Raw genomic sequence first — 23,668 nt, 5'->3', positions numbered from 1 at the left:
CGCTCCGACTCTCGACGGTGGCGGTCAGCCCGATCGACGTCATCACGACCCTCCAACAAAAAATGAAGCCGAACAACGGCTGAAATTGTTCTTACGTCGCAGTGCCCTTCTCCGTCGGAAAATCCTCTATGGAATTCGCCGCCTCTAGCTGTCGGAATCAGCTGTCGATTCCGTGATTCACGTCACCAGGACTCTCCATTCGCTCAGAATCGAGCAGATTCTCTGACCATAGCGCTCCTGGTTCTCAGTTTCCCCGACTCAGGATATCCATCCACTCATCGCCGCTCCGGCGACATTTGCAAATCGGAAGTTGAACTTTTCCCTCTGGAAGATCACCTCCCCTGAGTGCACTCAGTCAGTCGCTCAGTCAGGAGAGCCAGCATAGCGTCGATGATGGATCTTCAGCGGAGCTCACTTCCTCTCCTGCCTGCGAATCGAAAGTCACGACATCCTGAATCAGGTGATCGGCTCATACAAACGTATTCCGCTTCTGGATTCGTCCTTTCGCATCAACGGGAACGGATGTCGACGAATAGGCCACCGTGAGGGAGGGGAAAATCGGCTGATGACGCAGTGTGCGCGAAAGTGGGTCCTCGGCGCCGTCCTGCCCGACCGTCCATCTTCTCAGCCGATGTTCGCTTTTGCCCACTTTATCCGTCCTGCAAGCGGCATTTTGCGCTTCCCTCGACCGCGCTCTTCGACGGTATTCGCACTTTTCGCAGAAGACCTGGAGGGATTCGCTTCGATTGAATTAGGTTCTCAGCGCTTCCTAGTCGAGCGATTGTATTGATCTTCTATTCAGGTCCATGGGTCGCTCCGCCTCGTTTGTCCCACCACGATCTAGATGGAAGAAGCTCGAATTCTCTCGTTCATAGGGGTCAATCATGAATGGAATCGCAAAAACGCGGGAAGAGTTGTCGTGTTGTCCTGCCTCTCGCTTACTTGCGGCGTTGCCACTGACGGTAATGACCTGTGGGACTCGTCGAAGCACTACAAGGGTAGCCTGTCTTCGTTACTCTGTTTTGTTCTCCTAAATGCGGGCGGGGCATCACGGTCATTTCGCTTGCTCTTGTTATGGTTCCGGGTATCGCTACCTGCGACCAGCCATCACTGCAAGTGAGCTCGCCACCGATCGATGATCGCCTAGCTTGTTAGATGTTCCTACGTGGACCCTTCAGCGATACATATTTGAGATCCGATAGAGGAAAAAATGTTCGAGGAGTTCCCCGCCGTGTCCTCCAGGGGCAAATCTCGATATCCAACCATGGTCATCGTCGAAGTCTGGACGGAGGTCACCAAAAATGAAGTCAATAAATCTAGCGATCTATTATTCCTCATTGCTGCGAGCCGTCCGGATTTTATATGGCAATGAAAGAAAAACTCATCCCGCGAAGATGAAATTCCATGGATTGAACAAGCGGACGCCGCTCCTCACGCCATCCTGGATCCTTATACTCCGATGAAAAAATCTCCCGGCCTCCCTGTCTTCGGGGAGCGGCTCGTTTGTCCTCCCTCACCACGGGGAGAATCCTCTAAAATGGAATCTAGTAGAGCCCTCAGCAAAGTTCCTGAGGAAAACAATAATTGGTCTCACCAGGTCGACTCCCGCCGGCGACGACGGGCTGAGATCACTATCGAGGTGAGCATTGTTGTAGTTTCGTGAGTGACAGGTACGTCCCGTCAGGTCAAAAGAGATGACTCCGTCTCCCCATTCAGCTCAGTCATTCGTCTCGTTCGAAAGAATCCCCTCTCAAGGCCAACAAAGTTCAACACCGTGATCGAGCCAACATGAGGTAGTACTATTGAGGACGGAGAACTTCATCGATTCGAGAATTACTATGCGGAACAGACCCATTCATCGATGGCCGCCCGGCCTCCAAGTCGAGGTGACATGTATCGATTCGCCGGGGGACTAATTTTGGCTGTTCGATAAATATTTTCCATCTTCTGTCTCTCTTGGTGGACGCGGATTGCTTCATCGGGGGCCGACCTCGATAGGGGAATAGGTACCCTTCGGATGATGAGCGGAAGCTGCGATAGATGATATCGAGAACTCTCAGCCCGCCCAACCACAAGCAGAGGGCGGCATCCCTGTTGTGACTGATTGTAAGCGGAGAAGCCCCGGGCGAATAGGTAGAGTAGGCCCTGAGACCTCCCGCAAAGCAAGGATTGCGGGCGACTTACTAGAATACCAACTGACGACAGGATCGAGAAGGGATGTTTGAGTTTTGCTTGTCTTCGATGTCGATAGGGGCGGATTCTACAGAAACTGTACGCCCACCTGCCTCTCATCGGCCATCATTCATCAACGAGTCGTGATGTCTCATCTCGGGCTCGCTGTGTGAAGAACGCTGCCGACCGACCGGGTCCGGGACCATAGTACACTCTCGTGTTTCTAGTTTTTTACTCTCCTTGGCGGCAACGTCAATTTATGATTCTCATGTTCTCAGAAGCGAACTTCTCTCTAACAGCTTTTTTACCGCAGCGAATCAGACCAGCAGTCTCTTCAGGAGAGCGAATTTCTCCGAAGCAGAACATCCGCTCGACAACTCTGTGAGAGATCTTCACTCAGGTTCAGAAGACAGGTGCCGAAAGTGTCGGGGATCTAAGAAGAATATTATTTAAAAATGATAAATCGCTCACTATTTCGTGAAGACCTCCAGATATCATCAGGCTTCCGACAGAATATCTCTCGCGCTCCAGACGACGTTGACGACACGCAATTTCAACGGAACGAACGAAACGAAATTCCTACAAAATTAATGAAACGAAATTTCCACGAAATATATGGCGATAATGATACAAAATGATGATAAGGGTGAGCGAGATTCGCGAAGGGCTTCGAAGAGCTCCCCGGTGATTCGGCTTCTTTGACGATATGGCTTGTTATGATATGGCGAGATTGGACTAAAAGGGTTCGCTCGAAAGATCAGCATGCCTCGAAGTCGTCCATCAATTCAGCACTCGGCAGTCGAACAACCGTCCCTAGATCCTCCCAGGAGCTCGTTCCATCGGCTATGAACATTCGTGGGGAATACGATGCGATGTGTCCCTTCGGTGTTGAGTAGACCCGAGTAGCTTGATGCCTCGTCTTATCGAATGATCCTAGCCTGCCATAAGGCTTGTAGGAAGGTAGACCCTCATCTCTCGTGATCAGGCAGGCAGCAGAAGAGTCTCTAGCTTCCAGAGCTCACTCCCCGTAGAAAGAGCTCGGCGATCTGATATACTCTCGACCCGAGGGGTACAGAGGGAAATTCTGCTCCTTCCCTCTCTATATTGGATCTGGTTGGACGCTCGCGATCGGCAACCACAAAACACACATCCGGCGATCGGCACAGATATGTGATCGAGGAAAAATAAATCAATAAAGGCGTGCCAATAAAGCTGACTTACTGAGACGCCTGCCTTATTCTCGGCTTGTCGGGCGAATGCAATCAAGTGCCGGGTCTTGTTGCCGAACAACGGAACGCGATTACGACCCGGGACGACTAGCCCTGTCCATTCCAGCTTGTTCGGAATCGGCTGTCGAGCTCGGCGCGCCTCGAGCGGCGCGCGGGGCCATTGATGATTTCTTCGCGTGGAGCCGCTTCCCGAGCTTCCCACGTTCGGGAGACGGAGAGATACGGAGAGTCACACCCGAGCGTTTTTGAAATCAAGGCAGCCGCCGAATCTCTCTCTTTGTGACTGCAGAACGAACGAATGCAACTGAGAGCGGATTCGCTTGGCAAAACCTTTTGTTAGAGCTGTTTTTCCGAGACTCCGGAATGCCTGGCCGAAGATGCGCCGTCGATGAAACTGAATGCACGGAATTTCTCGAGTGGAAATACTTCCTACCTCCGGTCGGAGCCCCGGGCGGGAGGGGGTTACAGGTCCTGTTTTCCTCTTTCTGACCCAAGAACTGGTTTCTCTCTCTTTCATCACCGGGTACACGGGGAGAGAAAAGTATGCGATTTAGCGGGAAGCCGACGAGAACAAAAGCAAAAATAACAGAAACCCTCCGAGCTCTCTCTCTCTTCGGAAGCCTTCTCCATCTCTCGGAGCGTGAGTAATCTGCAAAAATAAAGGCCTCGACCCGAGGCCCGAAAATCGTCAGCCGCGGCTCAGGTTGCCAACAAGCTGCGCGCCTCCTTGTGACCAAGTATTATATTTATGGTAGAGACAGGGCTCAGGACTGAATCGCCAAAATGAGGGAATAAAGTCGGCCGAACGGCAGTCTATTCACTGGAAATGCGATAGCCGAAGTTTGTGGTAGAGTTGTCGCTCGGAGTCGAGTCGCCCCGGGCGCTGCACAGCAATTCCAGATCATTCCATTTTCGATTTCGATTTTCTCTTCCTGGCCCACGGCACGCACCCTGATGATTCTTTCCGATTGACTCGACCAAACACTCGGCTGGCTAGCTCGCCGACACACTGCACATTCGTCTCTGGGGCATTACGCGAACGGTCTGTTGAACTTTGTGAGCTCAGTCAGCCTCTCGTGAGAAACTCACATTATTACACTTCAGCTCTACGAGGTCTTTGTCTATTGACCGGAACAACGGCAGTTTTTAGCGAGAAGTCTCATGAGGGCTTTAAGCGAGCTTAGTGTCAACATGCTTAATGTTGCGAGACTGAACGACGCTGCAGGGCTGAAGAACGTCGAGGAACTTCTCTCAAGTGCTTGGAGCGACCTTCAGAATTTCATGGAAGAAAACGCGCAGAGGAAATTCTTCGAATTCTGATTGTCAAGCTGATTCGGCCTGGGGTTGAACCAGCCGACGAAGGTATGAGCGAACTCCTCAGCGTCATAGACTCGGCTGCGGCTGAGAGAATACAACAGACGCTTCGACCGATCGGACACTTACTATGATGCGGATACTGCTTGCAAGTATCCAAGTATCCATCCAAGCCTCCGTCCATTGAAAATGACCCGCGTAATTCGAGTGAATCTCAGAAGCTGTCGCGGCGAGCTTCCACTATCTCGACAGGAGACCATGTGCTGCTCACGGGTTCTCTCAGGTATGTTATTGAAGGGAGTATCAATCCGAGGATCAATCACCCGTCTCTGGACCTGACTTCGTATGCAGATGACACTACTGAATGAGCGATGCTTTCTTGTTCTCCCTGACCGCCAGCTCCCCTGAAAGAGCTGCGCGGACGCCTCCACCCGGCAAAAGGGACTCAGAGTCGATGCGGGATTCCATGCATTAACAACTCTCATCCCGAGTACCTGTCTTGACTCCCAGAAGGCGTCTGAGGACTTCACTCTGTTGGTACTAGATGAGATGGGAACTCATCTCTCGCGGATCAGCGGAAAATCGGGCCTTTGTACAATCAGACCAATCTGCGTGGGTTCGCACGCATCCTCCGCACACCGGTGTTAACAGCACTCCAAACGTGCTCATCTCCGGGTAGATGAGCGTCTCATCGGGCGTCGGCTCTCTAGTGGCGCCTTGAGACTGACTGGCTCATACGTACGATAGAGAGAAGCTCGTTCGCGTGCGCATATGACGCTGGACAAACTCGTTTCCGCACAGTTCACTCGATTGTGTGATCGGTGGGATTGGGGAAAATGGATCATTTTTTGCGGGATAGAAAACATGCGTTCATCAGAATCAAGACCGCTTACCGAGGTATTTAATTGGCAAATCATGGTAAGGGAGCGAAAGAAATCTACAAAGATATTTCCGAAGCACCGGACCTCAGAGACAGAAACTTGGACCGGCTCGTTCAACACAAAAACATCTTCCATCAAAAGAGAGTCAACGTATGCCCACTTTCGTTCATTATAGCCGTAGCGTTGGCCAGCAGCGAGGCGTCCCGGATCCGAGTCTCTGGAAAAAACCGGAAGAGCATCGTTTGCTGGTCTTGGACCGGAAGCCGTCTCAGCGTCTTCAGCGGAAACGGGTTCGACATAAACGGAGTAGCAACATTATTTTGTTGTGAGCCTCGGGCAGCAACCATCGTATTTATTCTTCGGCCTATTTGTCTCCATCTAAGGCCATGTTGATCTCGAACGAAGAAGCTTCTTAGCGATCCATCCGCAATCACTTTTCCATACAGTGGTCGTTCGAGTGGAGCGAACTCAGTTTATCCTGAGGCGCCTCTTAGCGTCATTCTGTGTTTCTGACTCATTGAATCGAACAGGATTCGAGCTCCGCTACTCTAGACATCCGCTCCGGGGCATTTTCGAATCCCAGCAATCATGACCGCGCCCGGAATATTTTTACCCACGTTCCTGGATCGTTTCGTGGAGACGTGTTGTTCGCCGAGACAAACAGCATAATGCATATCCAGATCGCATAGCGGCCCCGTAACGAATTAGCTGAGATTCTTGCTCCGGATGAGGGAGGAATGAGAGTTTCGCTGAAAGGGCTGAGAGGAGAACCGCCGCCCAATTCTTGTGCGTTCAACGGAGCCAGCGCCCGAGCCTTTGCGCTCCATGATTTCGAGCTCTTCGCCCCTAAGAACTCGATCCGCTCCTCGTGCGCAAAGGTCCATCAGAGGCCTATCATGAATATGTACATATGTACATCTAAAGCTCTCGATATAGTTGTGAGGATACATGCATAAATGATCGGATCGGTATTTTTAAATATCAGATCCTTCTCATGATTCATGATGTACTGAACTCTCGAATCGTTGCTACATATCGGGATCGCGGGCTGTCCATTCCTCCATACCCATCCGATACCGGATCCTCCGGAACGCACTGCGCAATGACCTGGAATTCAACACGTTGTGGGGTGTCAATCGTCGTCTCAGATGTCCGAGTGAGAAAAGAGATCTCGGGCGATTGAAATTACATCCCAACGATGCGGGACGATCCCGGCCTCTGCTCCTCGATCTACGCTGCCGTACTGGATACATGACGACACGTCCCGCGTCTCGTTTCCGTGGTTATTATAATCATGAGCGTTTTCGAAGGGGCCGATTATTTTGAGTGAACACAATCACGCGTGAAGACTTTCAACGGTCTGCAGAGCATAAATTGGTACCGAGAGAGCGTATCGATACCGGCCATGGGACGCCGTGGATCCCAGCTTTGCTTAGCAGTATATTAAGTTTCGAAAGACAAGGGAGTGGGCGGACGGTTTCTCCGACGAACCAATCTCGGCAGCTAATCATTGTGTTGACAGATTTCTCCTTTCCGTGCGGTGTTATCCAATCGATTATTCGCAAGCGCTCGTGTCCGCTCCCGCCATCTCCGTCGTGCCATTTTCACTAGGGAGCTCCCCTTTGTCATTCCCTGAGCGTCGATTTGATAAATACATGCATACCTATGATACAGCATGTCCAAGTCGATGTCCTCCACCGGCCCTTTTTTCGGTCGGCCCATTCTCACCGGTTTGCCGGGCACCAGAGAAGAACACCCTTGCTAGAAGAAGACCTTGTTGGAGACCGGTCGGCGGAAAGGCTAGTGGAAGGAGCATGAGTGTCTCTTTTTCTAGCTTCTGGCTGATCTGGACGCTTCGGATTCCCGAAATAAGTTCTCGACAAGGAGGTGGAACTCCTCGGGGGTACTCAGCGGAGCTCAGGAGGAGATAAGAAGGAGTTAAACCCGATCCAGGTGACAGAAGGAGAAGGATTCCGTCATTTCGCTGAAAGATAGGGCTCCAAGAAACGAATAAGGATCTTTCACCGGGCTCGAACACGTCATTAGAGAGCTCGAACACGTCATTAGAGAGCTCGAACACGTCGACTTCAGGAGGGAAACGCTGAGTGGCTCCTCCTCCGAGAAGTTTGTTGGTGAACGAGCGAAAACCAGTCAAACGATGGCTGGATCGATCAATCAATCATTTTACTCGTCGATAAATTAGTAACAGCACAACGCTTGCGATGCACGCCGACGTGTACTTTGGATACTTCTGAACAAGTTTCTCTCCTACAAGGGGAGAATTTGTGTAGGCGACACTTCCCGCAGGCGGCTCTGAGCTCCAGTGTGGTTCACGTCGGCGACCTCCTTGAGCTGGCTCGTCAAATATGGAGTCTCCACCGCACTCGAGTCTCAACTCCAGTGTAAGTCAACTCCGGAGTACATGCATCGAAACTCATCGCGTCGTTGACAGGGAATCAGTGAGAGGCCGCGGCCGTAGCCGTGATGATAACGACTAAGCTCACGTGTCAAGTTTCCGGAGCGCGAATATCCGTGAACGTTTTCCCCGCTAGCTGGCGGTGCGGGCAAGAGCTGTATCGATGAAAGGAATAATGAACCCATCCCGGGAGACGAGAAGGCGTTTCGAACTGTTCCGACTCGTCACTACACTGCGAGATGCGGCGCGGCGTGTCTATGCACGAGGCGAACGGGAATACAGACCCACCGAAAGTTTGCCTCTCCCATTCATCGGATTTAATTAATCACTCGTGGGGCTGACAAACGAGCGAGTCGACAAACTCCGCGGAAAATTCGGCGCGTATCATGATTCTGTCGCAATTCGCGACAGAACTATTCTGAAGCAATTTAGTCGTATTCAATGGGTGAGCTCAGACACGGCCAGGGGCGCTCTGTGATGACTAGCCTTGCCTGGAAAGCATACGCGCGGTTCGCAGCCAGACACTCTGTATTCCTTTCACTATTTGTCGTCCTCACAGACACAGCTGAACAATCGCCGAATGCCTCTAATTAGAAATGCAAAGCTTTGACACGCTGTCACGTGGGCCGGATGCCGCTCCGGCGAGCAGCCGCGCGGCGGTGTCGGTCGAGAACGCGCGTGCCTCCGCGTTGACGTAGTCGATCAACTAACTACTACGGCCAATCCATAGATGAGCGGGCTAAACTCCGAATTGAAACTGCTCCGTTCATTCGCAATTCCCTCGAGTCAGCGACGGAGCAACGGGCAACTAGAGAACAACGTTGATGAAGGCTTGACGTGCTGCTCCGAGTAGAGCCGATGCCCGACGTGGAGTCTTGAAGAGTTGGAGCCTTGGAAATATCGATGATGCGTATGACGACCAGTGCGCCGCTCGCTTCGGGCTTCGCTCGCCCATGCCCCCCGAAATTGTTGCTATTTCAAGTGGAACGAGCCGCCAGCTCGCAATAATTAAAACCGTCCCGAAGAAGTCGAGCGCTCCTCCATAATCAAGGCTCGGACAAGCCTTTGAACAAGAGTATGCTTTTAAATCGATCAGCAACTGGGTATCATGCAATCATTCGAGACCCTGGGATATAAACTCGGAGTCCGCATGCTCCATCAAGGAGCCACAGAGTCCTGGCACGAAGCTGATTGAGTCTTTGGCGAGCAAGACCCGCCCTGCCTACAAAATTCGGCACGGGATCTGCGAATAAGCTCTGACGATCCTTGAACGGACATCCCGGAAGGAATAACTCCTCTGCCCCCAAATCAGAGAATGATTTCACACGAAGAATGTCACGCCCCACCCCCTTACCCACCCCCAGTTTAGAGAAAGATCTCCATTTCGAGTCTCGAGGAGCTCATCCTTGTGTTCTTCGAAAGGGCGAGTAGCCGCCGAGAAGTTACGCCGGCCTCAAGCGATTCAAGGCAGAGTCTCCTTCGGCGGCATTCTATGAGACACGACCGCGTGATAATTCCCGCGAGGCCCGATACGCCATCAGTGCTCCTCGAATTATCCGTTCTCAAATTGTGTCAAGATATCCTGCCACCATCAAGTGGGGGAGGACATCCCTCCCAATCTGACTTCTCGAACAGGACGCTTGAAGAGAACGAAAATCACACATCTTGGAATGGAACTCCGCCAGCCGTCACTTGTGACTTTATGCCAGGGTGTCTCCCCGGCACGTCCAACGCGGATGGACGGCACGCTGACGATCCGTGGAATGGACTCAAGGACCGATTTTTCACGAGCTAGCGGTCACAGCGAGCGCTCGCTCCAATGAGCGTCTGTTTACTGCCCTGCCCGTCCGCCAATCGGCATCTGAGCTTCGCGCCGCCACAATTCGGGCAGCACTCGTCTCGGCCTCGCTATTCCACATTGTCATCGAGATGCAATATACTTCGTAACGCTTTCTTGGGAAGCCAGTTGCCGCTCGCTGCTTGTGGTGAGCTTTCCGCCGAAGCCGCAGTGGTGTGTCCCTTGTCGGTCATCTTCCGGGCAGCTGAGTTCAGATGGGAGCGTGGGGAGAGCCCCCCCTCCCCTTCCCTACCCCTAGTTCAGGGAAAGTTCTCCGTTCAGGACGCTCATAGAGGCTTGTATTCCGTCCCCGTATTTTTCTGCAAGAGCCTGACGCGAACTCAAAAACGATGGGATCTCCGACGAGGGATATTGTTGAATATCAGAACTAAGCTGATCTGGCCCCGGAGCGATGGCTCTGAGCGATCCGAACATAGAATTGAATGTCGGAGGATCGCTGCTCGTCGTTGTGGGGCGCCCGATGCCGACGTCAGACGTCACGATTCGAGCATGGAGCATTCCTTCGAGAGGCTACGTTTTTTGAAAATAGATAGTGTCCTGAACCTCCGAACCTGCACCAGTCCATTGAAGGGGGACATACCCGATGACATACCTAAGGGAATAAGCAAGCCAGAACACCTATCGGAAAGCCCGAGGGGAGCTGCGGAACCCTGTTAAAATGAAGCTGCCTTGAGCAATTAAGACCTTTCCATGATGAACGCTCTTATTCCTTCTTGCTCATTTTGGAGGGCGAGCGATTGATGTATGATGAGTGATCATAGGATAAACAGGGCGAAAGCCGCAGCTCAAGCAAGGTATTTCGCAGAAGGGGTAGCCAATCCCTCTTCCTCTCTCTCTATGATCATAGCAATCTTTGTTCCTCGTTCGATGGGATCTGCCTGTGACCTCTGTCGGACGTGACAAGCGTCAGCCCGGGAGTCTCCGATGCGGTTCTCAGCTGGCGACTAATCGACTGCAAAGGATCGGAGTCTTGCAGCAATCTGGGAGGCAATCGTGACCGGGGGTCCTGATCTCTGCGATGTCGGGATGACGGTCGGATTTACGTAATGCGCGGAATCCTTACCGGGCTAGGTGCCGAAAAATCCCAATAAAAGCTGATGCAAACGGCTGGCTATGGTCGCTGCGAAAAAATATTTCCAGCAAGGAGAAGAGGCGCGCGTGAGCGAAATTCCCGTTCTGTCTCAGCAGACCCTTCTGGCAATTGAAAGCAATGTTGGCGATCTTCGGAGTACCCAGACGAGATCGCGGGCGTAAAGTATACGCAGGATGAGGGGACGAGTTTGGATCCGGAGCGCGTGGACTTCTGAAGGGATCCGAGCTTGCTCTGTCCTAGGGCTCCGCAGATGGCCAATCTTTGAGGGTGCTGGCCAATAGGCGTTTGTTGGATTAGAGTTAGGATCAAAGTCGGATGGGAGCGTCTCCTTGAATAAGGGGCATCCCAGAAAGAGGACCCTTTCCCACGAACATTCCACGGTCCCGAATGGGGCGATGCCGACTATTAAATGGGTTAAATTAGTTTCGTGGGTACAAGTTTTTGCTTCTCTTCGTCTTGTCTCCTCGTGGATAGCGAATTCTCTCAATCCCATGTTGCGTTGGGGAGATGAGTACAAATGAAGAATAGTTCCAGAAGTAGAGCTCACGGTGCGAGTTCTGGAATTCCGGAGTCGTAATTATCTTACACATGGAACGACACAGCAGCGGAGTAACGATCTCGCGATAGACCCCAGGTATTCTCAGGGGAGCCGAACAGGGGAGAGCGTATGGGAAGCCGGAATCCGCCGAGAAGTCGGAGCATGAGTCGAATCTTCCCAGGTTCGCTAAGAAACGTCGGAGGCTTCGATGATTCGAGCCATCGCAGCCTGGTGAATCCCAAGCCTTAATTCGAGTCTTCATGCTGGGCACTGTGCCTATATTGTTCAAGCCACATGTCCGCTCCCCACTCGAGGTCTAATGAATATTCAGACGACTACCGCAGAATCAGCAAACGCTGAATGCTGCCATCCTTCATTGAATCTGACGGTGAACGCCTTCGGTCGCTGGGAAGCACGCTACAGGATTCAAGAGACATAGCTGAATGAGGGGGGGGAAAGGTCTCGCGCGACATTCCTACGATTAGACTACGGATGCGTCTGACGAGACTGTTTGGTGTATCTCATTTTTTTACATTATGTATGGTGTAACTCATACAAGTCGAAATTCAGCATAGTAGGTCAGCGGAATCGAATTCGTTAGGGGATTCGGCTGGAGGTGTCATCGAGTAGAAGTCGGTCGATATATTCATACATCACTCGTCTCGGAAGGCGCTCAGATAGTTCCGTACTTCTCCTGGAAACTATGACGCTTCCTTCGCGAGCTCATCAAGCACTGGGCGTCATTGTCATTTTCCAAATCCAGGAATAGCGCTGTCGACTTGATTGCTTCAGTGCATGCTGAAGGACCTGGACCGAGGAGAAGGTAATCATACCTGGATGACGAAGCGCAAACTTCATTGGAAGACAGTGAGAGCGGGAAAATGTCTAGAAAACAATCACATGGCAGGAGGGAAGCAGGCGTTCGCCACTGTGGGATCGGAATATTCATGCCTGAAACCCGTCTCCAATCATGGCCCCGCTAGGTCGATTCTCGGAAGAGAGTTCCGTCTTTCTTCCATGGCTGGTCTAGGAGCTGTGGATACTTTCTAAGATGATTCACAGAATTATAGCTTGTCCAAACACTTATTGAGCGTAATTGACAGTCCTTGTCCCTCATTCCCCTCGATTGGGTCTAAGGCGGGCTCGAGTTCGGATCCGGCGAAAAATCGATTCTGCCTGTATTCGAGACTGGGTCCAGGCAGAGAGACATCTACGGAAGACGGATTCCGCAGTTTCGCCAAGGAAAGATGCTGCTCACTCGAGAATGCAGAGGAGTCGCGCGCGAATCGAAAAATGTCGGCCGTGGCAGTGGTTAAGAGCAGAAATTTCGCTGCTCCTGTCGCATCACTCCGAAGAATTACGGAAACTCGGAATCAGTGCGTCGGACCTCTCAGAAAGCAGAATCGTATAGAAGAGAAACATTTTGGAGATTCCGGGAGATCTCGTGACACCTCGGGAGAAAGCAATAGGAAGCAATTCTCCGGCGGGACTAGGCTATTGCCTATCGTCCATCTCAAGCGGGTTGCTTGTCAAGTCAGGTATTCAGACGGCGGCCGTTAATCGTCTCCAGAGGCAGGGTTGTAACTGGATTCGAGACGTGCTATCTTCTTCGTAGAAACAACATGGGGATCAGGCTGAGCGAACAACACTCGAGCTACGAGAGCCGCGGCGCTAACAACGCCCACGTCTGCCTCCTACAATCGGAGTCTTAGAGCACTGGGACGCCTAATCTTGATTCGACACTTGTCGTGTAGCACTTGATTGAGCGTTCGGACCGCAATGAACCCGTGAATGTTTGAAAGAGAATCAGATACCCAGCCGACGCGTTTCCATCGAGCGGACAGAACGACTTCGGTCGCGTATATCCAATACTTCTCCCACGAGGATATAGGAACCGTTTTAAGACAGCTTAGACTCACGGATCTTAGTGAGGTTCGCCCATCATTCTCCGCAAGACTTCCTCTCCAGCCGAAGCGTACGACCGAATTCTTCACGTATATCCGGCAATCTGATCCTAATCACTCCCTTGGGGGGAGGAGACAGCCTCGTTTTCCCCTCTCCGGGGAGCTTGGCATGAAGATGTCGTTCGTTGGGAAACATTTGAAAACCTATTCATAGATCTCTCTTCCGCCAGAGCACGTCAAGCGTTCCGGTTCGTGACCCTGAATGTCAGTTTTCAGTCTGACTGAGTGAGTCTGGATGCTTTTCCCTTGTTCAGCAATTCCTACAAACTCTGTTTCGAAGATGTGGTGTGTCTTCCTGCTTGTGATCCCGCCGAGCCGAATTGAAAGCGACGTATTTCCTAGCTCCGGGCAATTCCAAAGTCACGTAGCGCATTCGGATGTCGACTTCCTGCTCGGAGCTATTTTTGTGGCGTGCCGATTCCGTGCCCTCAGGATCTTTCTCATCCGCATATCGCGACCTTCCATTGGACCCATGTCGCTGCTCCTTCCGAGGAATTCAATACAACATTGTTCTTCCGCTCCGAGTGCTATCGCATGGCTCAACATCAGCCCACCATGCTGAGTGGCCTGCCGACGTGGCCTGCTGACGTTTCCATATAAATTAGGTGACATCTGACCGGTTCCTGCACAGCCTGCCTATCAGTTGGACGTCGAGCGTGCTATCGGGTCACTCGCTGTTTACGTCAATCCCTCTTTCGATTCAACTCCACGTACCATCGCGAGCCTCCCACGAAGTAGACTCCATTCCCGTTGCAAATACTAAGGCGAGGAGACTCTGCAAACGCTAAATGGTTTGGATCAAACAAGTGAAATATAGGAGCCTGCCCTGATTCCACATTGAGCCTCCCGCGGCACACGCATGCAGCCTCGATAAATAATCTTTCGTTCCGAAGACACAGCTAAAAGCTTTGGACAGGACAGGTCAAACTTTGGACAAACTCTTTTTACCATGCGGTGCGAATCAAGAGAGAGGATTCAGTGACTGGGTTAGCAACATCCGGAAGCCTCTCTCGGTTTCACATCTCGAGTTAGTGGAGCATCTCTCTAGAGGGTCAGTCATGAGACCTTCCAGTGGTACTCACGATTCGTCGCAGGCTTCCGAGGATTGGCGAGCCCTGGATCGGCAAGATCGTCTTCTGTGGTGATGTTCCGCCCCGCGTAGAAAAGCGTCGAGTGCGTTTTAGAGCCTTTACAGATGCCGCGTCATGCGCTCCGTGGATTGTCGAATCGGTTGACGCAGCGGAACGTGAGCAACGAAGTTGGAGAAGAAAGCTGCGGTGCCGAAATAGGGGAGAAGCGAAAAATGCAAACAGGGACAATGAGGTTCTTCCGGGGAATAATGAGCGAGCTCAACGGATGGACTGAATGTACAGCAGAAAACCCGGCCGAGGAAAAATCTCATCGGAGGAGGATTCGTGCACGAAAGTCTCAACGGAGGGGGTTCCTCAATTCGATTTTGGGATTCCGAGAGATTCGTTGACAGAGCCTCGGAACAGTTCCACCTCGGCTGCGCTTTATGGCTTTTTGTTTCGATCATCGCACACTCTATCAAACCCACGGGAAGCCGTAGGCAATCATCAGATGCATGAAACAGAAGAATCTGAAGTGACTGACGGGAGTCCTGAAAAACCAAGCTTATAGATGGGCTCTGGGAAGAGAAGCGAGTTTGCCCGCTTGACTGAGGACTAGAAGGAGGAGATTGACTTGTCAGCGAGTCTGGCTCAGACGATGCGAGAGCCCACGGACCGCAGCTCTGCGCACGTCGCTCCTTCCTCGAGGAAACCTCGAAAATCGATTGCGACAGCCGACGACCGACCAACCGTGGGCGGGGCGAGTCGAACCAAGCATCTAGGTACAAGGTTTTTCTTCAGCAGAAAACCGCTCTTCCGTATTTCCTGTCGGGAGTTATTGACGTTCCAGTTGCTCAGTCAGCAACACCCGCACTCGCGAACGATACATGATACACGGAGCAGAGGGAATGAGAAGTCTCTGGCTACCGAATGAGCTGCATTGGTCGAGGATGAGGGAAATTCTCCGGGAAAATTGTGACTTCGGGAAGATACGCGGCTGTAGAGGCAGGAGGATGAGGGAAAGCGAGCCGAGCCCCGTCGCTGTGATCCAGCCTGATTTCTCTCCTGCGAAGTCAGGCGGTACTTGTAACAGCCGGTGAAGGGTTTGCTGGTCTATGTTTCTTGGTGGGAAAATGATGCAGCGCCACAGCTGCCGCGATTTTTCTCGGGCGATGCCAGGAGCCTTTAAAGCCAGAGCGTTGCGCCGGACGAAGAGCTCCCCCGAGCTGGACGGATTCGGGACGGAATTCGCGCTGGAGACCTTCCATTTCATTGAGGGCTCACAGTCTCTCAAAGGAACTTGGACCCTTTCCCGTCCGTCTGGAGAGATTAATATTCGGCGCACGGTGCTGGATGCGTCCTAAACTCCTCTCCGAGAGTAGAAGCTTGATTGCTCTCTCGAATGCTTCTCTCCGGACCCCGATGTCTGTTCGGGCTCCGAATCAAATCATAAGATACCTACTCCTGTGTGAGTCATCAGTGGAGGACTGGTCTGGAATCAAAGTCGGACCTCGACACGCAGCACCGCCTCCAAGAGATAGATCTCTTTGGCTATGGCATGTGCGTGGACGCTACATGGATAATGCGCTATCAACGGCTGAGGACCTCGATTTGATCGGTGCTCCTAGAGCTCCGGATAGCAGCATCGAGGCCCTCGGTCCGATACCTGCCTGGGATTCTGATTGGTGGTTTTCCCGCTCCCCGAAAGAAGAAAGGCAACTGAGCGCCGGAGTGGTGGATCTCATGTCCGCGAATGATTCCACCGGGGATGGTGCCTCTTTCTGACAGCTTCTCTAGTTCTCATGCTTGCCGGAGCGCGTTTCTCTCTGTTTGAGGAATTCATCCCGAGCGGCGGGTAACTTTCCCGGTGTTCTCCTCGATCGTATCACCTAGGCAGTCACTCCCGGTCCCCGTTTCGGCGCTTGTACAAGTATCAGGCGACAGATCAGAGAATGCTCCGGAGACCGCGAACACCGAGGAATTGGGTCCTCATCGCATGTCCTGATCGAGTTGTTCACCTCTTGGCTCGCCTGATGCAGTGTGCATCAAGTATTCCGATCATCGCGCACGGATCGAGGGTCCTTTGGCCTCCCAAGCTCCAGATCCGCTAGCGGCCCGTCGATCGATTAAGCGATATCGCCAAGACCCACGGGAAGGCTAACCGCAGGGCTGTCGGCCACGTCTTGGAATTCGGCATCGATCATACCGGCGATCGCGGAGGAATCGTTCTGCACTACTGACCACAACTGCGACGAGAGAAACCTGCACCGATCTGGATTCGCGGTACAATCGTTCTTTCGCCAGGTTCCCGGGTAGTGGGAATTTCAAGGAAGCTCCAGTGAGCTCGATTATTTTTTTCTTTGAGAACGCAGGACCTCGGGAATATGGAAGTTTGGGCCTAGTTCGAAACCTCCGGATGGCTAGGGAAGCTTTTGTTTGGGAATAATTGTAGTCCGCGGCAGTATTTTTAAAGTTTTCCATAACGCGGTCCCTCGCTCCCTGTGATCAGATCCCCTGCGACATCTCCGAGCTCATGAGCTTAGTCTCAAGAGCGACAACAAGAATGGAATCTGTCGTAACAATAGACTCCTTAATAACGTGTGAGCGATCACATAACATGCGAGTCACGTTTCGCTGAGACAGACTGCTTTGCCACGAGAGTTCCTCGAGAGTTTCTTTCCGTGCTCGTGACGCCTTGAGAGCCCGGTTGATCTCGTCGGATCGTCCGCGGCGTCCAGTCTCTGTTTCTTTTTCGCAGTCCACGCGGCCCAGCTGGTGAGCGAATGAGGTTCAACGGGATTTCTCTAATCACCCCTGCGAGCCGATGAATAAATGACACCTGACTGATTTGGACCGCCGCAATATGACGACGCATTGTCTCGTCCATGCTGTTCGTTGGTTTTCAGCAGCGGAGGCTGTACCTCAATTTTCAGGTGACGAGAGGCTTCGTTCGCTCTTCGGAGAGGAGAGAGACCGCTGTTTCCTTATCTCCTTCCTATCTTCTTCTCAGAGCCAACGACGTCACGCAAACGAGCAATCTGAGCCCGAATTTCCCGAGGTGGGGAAAACGCGACTGAGCGGTGTACGAAATCGGAATAGCGACGAAGTCTTTCACCGGGTGCCCGGATTCCTCTTGTGACACGAGATAATTTTCGACCGTGTCTCGCATGCTCCGGAATCTCAGTCGAGCTACCTCGCACGACAAGTCGAAGACGTCGCCGGAGCCAGTTTTGCTCGACTTGGGGAGCCGTCCGCGAACGATCGCGGAGAAAGCTCCTCTGAGGTGCCGTCGAAAATGAGGGTGAGGGAGCATCCCCGCCCCGGGGGTTCGGACTTGTGATGCCCAAGTAGTCCACGGACGAAGAAGGCTCTCCCGGACCGAAGTTCGAAGAAGGGAGCTCCGAGATGGAGCGCCGTCTGGCATGCTGCTCCGCCGCCAAGGACAAGCTCAGCTCAAAAACGGAGGAATTCCCGTGTCGGTCCAGTTCTGCGATGTTGTTGTATCAGCTGCGGTTTTCCAATAAATTCCAGCCCAAGCCGCGAACAGAGCGTCGAGCGAGTTGACGGACGATGACGAGGATCTTCCATCTTGGAACGCGGGCATTTCCTCTCCACGAAGTACCTTTCCCCAACGGATCCGTGACCTGGTGCGTTCGATGAGAAGCTCTTGAGAATAATTCCATTCCTGTCTCTTCGAGCCGCCGGATGTTTGCTCCTGTCAGGTTGAAGGTATCCCAGCTGACTGTGAGACGGATCCGGGTATGAGCGCCACTCCCTCATGGCGGACTATAGCTCGCGACCTTGGCTCATGAGAGGTACCATGGTGTTCGAGCTGAAATGAATTCAGTCGAGTTCCGACATAGATTCTGCGAAGTTTCCCAACTATCTACATATAGCGCTCGGGGAAATTCAGATCCGAATCGTTCGAAGTACTTCGTGCTCGCGTGACGCCTCCGGAGTTCGTCCGGACGCGTCTAGAAGGATGCAGACCGCGGCGCGGTTCCGAATGGAACGCGGACGATGGCGTTCTCGGCGGAAAAAGTGCGAAGAAAGAATTCGTTCGAATCACACGAGTGACCGAATCGCCGACGGTTGCAGATCCGCTACAGTTGAGTCAAGCGCCGCAAATGGTTTCGTGTTGTGTGCTAATGGCTCTCCTCCGTCAGACATCGGAGTTGTAACGTTCAAGCCGGCCGTGACGAGGTTCAGCCTTTTGCAGAGTTTCGGGACGGCTTTCTTGTAAACGTCGCTTCGTAATGGTCCACTCAGCTCGGACAATAAGAGACTTGCCTCCCTCTAACACTCCTCGGGAGCTTTAAAATGTCACTCCTCGGAATTCAATTGCGCTCCCAATGCGATCCGCGAGATTCGATGCGGCGATTCGATATCATCGACCCGCGAGTAGGACGTGGTAAGAGTGGTTGCAAGTTTAGAGTAATTCCGAATTTCTCCTCGAGGAAATTACCTCGGCTAATGAGACGGGCTCGGGAAATCACCGCAACCTGCGCGAATTTGCAGTTCGGGAGGAGGCTCTCACCACAAGAGTCCTCTCTCGAATCGGGCTTGAGCCAAATTCCGGTAACCCGAGACGATAGTCCTCAATGGATTGGGAATCGATGTCTCGAGAGTAGGCACAAATGCACTCCACGGCCAGGAAGCAGAGTTTTCGAATGATGATTGCGAGCCGATAATTGAGGTGACATCCGAGCAGAAGCCGTCATGTTCCTCGGAGAGATTAGCGAACCAAGGGATGATAAACCTCATTTTGAAGCGATAAAACCTCAGAAACGCGGAGGAAAGTAATCCCTCCCGCACCGGCAGAGCATTTCTCAATCCTTAGCTTAATAGACGGAGCGGACTCCAACAGATAATCCGCTCCCTCAGGAGGTCCAGGTCAGGTCTCTCGAGAACCGCAGAATCGCCGCGAAGAATTCCATAACGCCATCACTCACACGAATTCAACGATTCAGAAGGTTGGTAAGGTGCTTCCGGAGTTTCCAATGCGCGGGATTGGGTCGGCTCTCGATGCTGCCACGGGGAATACGCAATCGAGCCACTATTCCCTGCTACGAGAGAACGAATCATCCCCGGAGGAAGTATCTCATTCAAATATTCTTCGTTTACACTCTAAGCATCATGCCCTCAGAGGGGCACACTAAGTCTGCCTTCGGGAGGCTCCTAATGAGTTTTTGCTGTCGATTTTGATCCATTCGTTTAGCCTTGGGCTCACGTCTGTGTCTAGGGTGGCATTCGCCGGCGGCGGTCACGTCCCAGCGAGACGGTCCGCGGCAAGGGAATCTCTCGGCTCACTCTTGCCAGATAGTCTGCTGGGAATCGGAACACTCCTTGCCTTCCCATCTGGACGCTTTCCCTCGATTCGAATGGTTTCCATGCTCGGGAAAAAACGAAAATCCGATTCTTACCAATTCTTGCATCGATTCTAATCCATCCGCGATTATTCAACCTGTGCGCTGTTTCGAAGCAGCGCGTGTTCTGCTGTCACTCTCCCCAACCCCCACGGGTTTCCGATTTTCCTGCAGTCGTCTCTGCTCCATTCTTCCTGTGGTGTGAGGGCGACGTCTCTCGCGATGTTCCGGCCCAAACTGTCACTATCCAGACTGAAACGCGATCGACTTCCAATCGCCGTTGTCTGTCAGACTCACTCAATGCAGACGTCTCGGATCCCGCGGTTTCAAAAGACGCCCCCCGTGCCCGCCTGCCTCCCTCGCTCGCTTCGATGTTAACCTTTCCTCCTCTGGTCCGTCTCTGATCACTCGGATCGTTTTTCCGCATATCACCCAGATCCAATAAAACTGTCTCGCTGCGTCAAGCTGGAAGTGTTGTTCATGGAATCTGGAGAGGAATACTCTGAAGAGCGCGTTGTTTGAACCAACAGAAATATCCGGCGCCACGTCGTGCGCGTTTCCGTCCCGGTCATGGGGAGTATTCATGAGTGACGCGCTTGGTAGGTGACGGTTGCGGGGCTTGCGGGACTTTCGTGCCGCGCGGAAGTTCCCCTTGCGCCCATACGTTGATTCGAGAGGGCAAGAAACAATGTTTGTTCGTTTGTCAGGTCTCTAATGATTTGGGGAAACTCGGAGACGGCGGACATCGACGACATCACGCCAAGATTGCCTGGCTTCGAGAGGTGTTCAGTTAATCCAATACGGAGAGTTCTTTCGCCGTTTCCGATTGTGTGTGTATTTATCCGGAAATGGAAACATTCTCATTACGGACACGGTTCCGACTCGTTCGCTTGCTTGATTCTTCTCTTGCTTTATTCGCTTGCCAGTTCGTTCGGCATCGCCTTGCTCCGACTCGTTCAGGGAGAAGCAGACTTCTCCGTCGCTCGCTGGCAACAGTACAAGAGCTTGTAATGAAGCGGGCTCGCCGCGGCTGCATTGTGCTGACATATATATGTACACATGCTCATACTTGGACAGCCGTATGATGGACAGAAGGCGCAAACCGAAAGACGAGGTGTCTTGCGCCGGGAAATTATTAGGAGCTTGGGGCAGACCCGCTGACATTTGAGACATATAAGAGTTTTGAGGACAGAAAGATTCATTACGGCGGTCTTCGGCGGTTCGTCCAGCGCTCTTCCCCCGGATGAGTCTCTGTTTACAGCGGGAATCCGTTGCTTCCTCGTTTCTCCCATCACCAGATTTATATCCGCTTTGGCGAAAACACCTCCTCTGGTCAAGGACGTCGATCGTCATATTATTTCCTCCTGTTTGAGGAGGATACCGCGCTTAGTTCGGTGAGAGGGCGTCTCCCTCGGTCTTGAAGGTTTCTTTCTTGTTTCCCATAAACGTTCGCATGCAGCATCTTGTTCGCGGAGTATTGCTTTGGCATTACACGGGTATTTCCCTCCCGGCTGGGGGGCCTGACCATACACGTGAACATCGACGCCAGACAATAGGCACTCGCAGCAGCAACTTCTCTGTTTGCGAATCCTGTTGAGTCTATGCGTAAGCTCCGCTCGGTAAACAGTCTCCCCAGAGCTAACAACTGGTTTTGTCTTGATCTACTCGGGGTGAAGGCATTGTCTTCTTTCCTATCCACCTCCTTAAGTCGGAACGATAGGGAACCCACATCTTCGAAACATTGATTGAGAGCTCTCTCTTCAGCCCACACACTACTACGGATTCGAGCGTATATATGTACGACTCATCAGTCAGTTCCACGGGAAGGGTGCCGCGATGTTGAAGCGTTGCGTTAGGTGCTTCAAGCGCATGGAGGACTTCTTGGAGTTGTCGGGGGAGCGATCGATTAGAGAATTCATTCTCCTCACAGAGTCCGGATCCCGAGTCCGTTGTGGGAATACGTGATTGTTCGACTGAAGACCACCAGACTCACTCTCAAGTTCCATTCGAGACTGGGGAGCGTAGCGATCTGGAATAGAGCAACGAGCATCGGGAATGGACTCTTCATTCACTTCAAATGCGAGACAATTCTTCGGAGACTCTATCGGAATTCATTCAGAATGAATCCGCTCGAGTTTCCCCCGCCGGTCGATCCCCCCTCAGCTCAGGCATCGATAGCCGACAGAGTTCAGGAGGAGTAGCCAGAACTCTCCGCATGATCAAACCTAGCATGTCCATTCACTCCCTACGAGTCCGGCCCTCTGGGCCGGGAAATTTTGGAAGGACGTCAGATGCACACTATCTTGGGAGATTTTCTCTTTCCAGGCCGGGGAGTTGAGACTCGAGAAAGTCGTCTAGATAGCGGTGAGAATTTTTTAACTGTTTAAAGTCTCGTTCCTGCAAAATGTATTATTGTACTTGGGGGGAACCAAGCAGACTACGATGCGAACCAGCGACTGCGCACAGCTCCGAGAAGGGGATTAGCGGAGACCACTTGCACGAAGCCGCTATGACTTCGATGTGATAACGCACGTCGACGGATTCAAGCAGGTTTATGCAGGGACGGCCTCGTCGGTGCTATTCTCGCCTCGCGCGCTGTTGGGATTGCGGGAGTCGTTGATATTCCCTCCAGACAAAGCCTCTACGTATCTCTCAGGAACGAGTGGCCGCCCTCCCTCCCTGGAAACCTGATATGTATGTCTGATTCAGAACTTTCTGATCTGTTCAGTGATGTACCGATCAAAAGGAGAGATGATTCCGGGAATATACCTTTGGCAGGATTTAGTCAGACATTTCCCCATCGTTGGGAGACACGGCTCCGTTTCCTAGGAAATCCTCCATCCGTGTTAAGAGATCGCGGCGTCGCGTCGCAGTTTCGAGCTCCAGAACTGAAGACCTGCGACTCTGGAGAGGATACCCGCGAGATTTCCATGCCCCGCTCCTCTTCGAGCTCATTCGCGCGCGGAAAACACGGTTTCCGACGACCTTGCGAGCTCGTCACCTCTCTCAAAATCCGTGACAACGACCTTTATGGATCCGTCGAGCGAACCTGCTTCCGGTAATTCAAAAAACGACCGACTTCTCAGAATGGAATCCCCTCATGCCTCGTTGATTCTGCTTGAAACGCTCCACGCTCACCTACTCTTTCCCTCATCACGGCGGCGGCGATTCTGGGAAAAAAAATCCGGTCGGAGGGGATTTCACTGACTACAAGCATGCGCGTCAAATTCTCGTCTGGGGCCAGAGCATGGCTTTCATTCCCTTATTCCTAACTCTGAGGAGCTTCCGACACTCACGCTCCACAAATTAACGGGCCCTCAGGGACTTCGTGTTGGAGCGGCAAGCTTCGACGAAAAATTCAATTTTTTGTGGATCGTTGCGCTTTAAGTGACATAATGTACAGATCGACATAGCCAATTCACTGGTGGCTTGCCGTGATACGTTTTTTTCCAGCGCCGCTCTCCCCAACTGAGTCTCTCGAGCTTGGTCCGGACCCGCTAATCTCAACGAGTTTCCAGGAAGGGGAGCAGGATGGACATCGTCCTCGACAGTGGCTCCCTGCGGAAACAGTAAGGATTCAAAAGGTCGCAGGGCGAATGGAGTTTGACCATTCCGCCCCGAAATTCTCGCAGAGGAAATATCCCTCACAGCGCTCAGCGGGACCTTCGCGTGATAAAGCGGACTTCAGCGTTCTATTAGGAGGAGCGTAGGTCGATAAAACTTCTTGTCGTTTAGTATAATGAGATTTTGTTCTTTCGTTCTCGCTA

Source organism: Galendromus occidentalis, unplaced genomic scaffold (genome assembly GCF_000255335.2).
Source record: "Galendromus occidentalis unplaced genomic scaffold, Mocc_1.1 scf7180000077451, whole genome shotgun sequence".
Lineage (NCBI taxonomy): Eukaryota > Metazoa > Arthropoda > Arachnida > Mesostigmata > Phytoseiidae > Galendromus > Galendromus occidentalis.
This window is presented reverse-complemented; position numbering follows the sequence as displayed.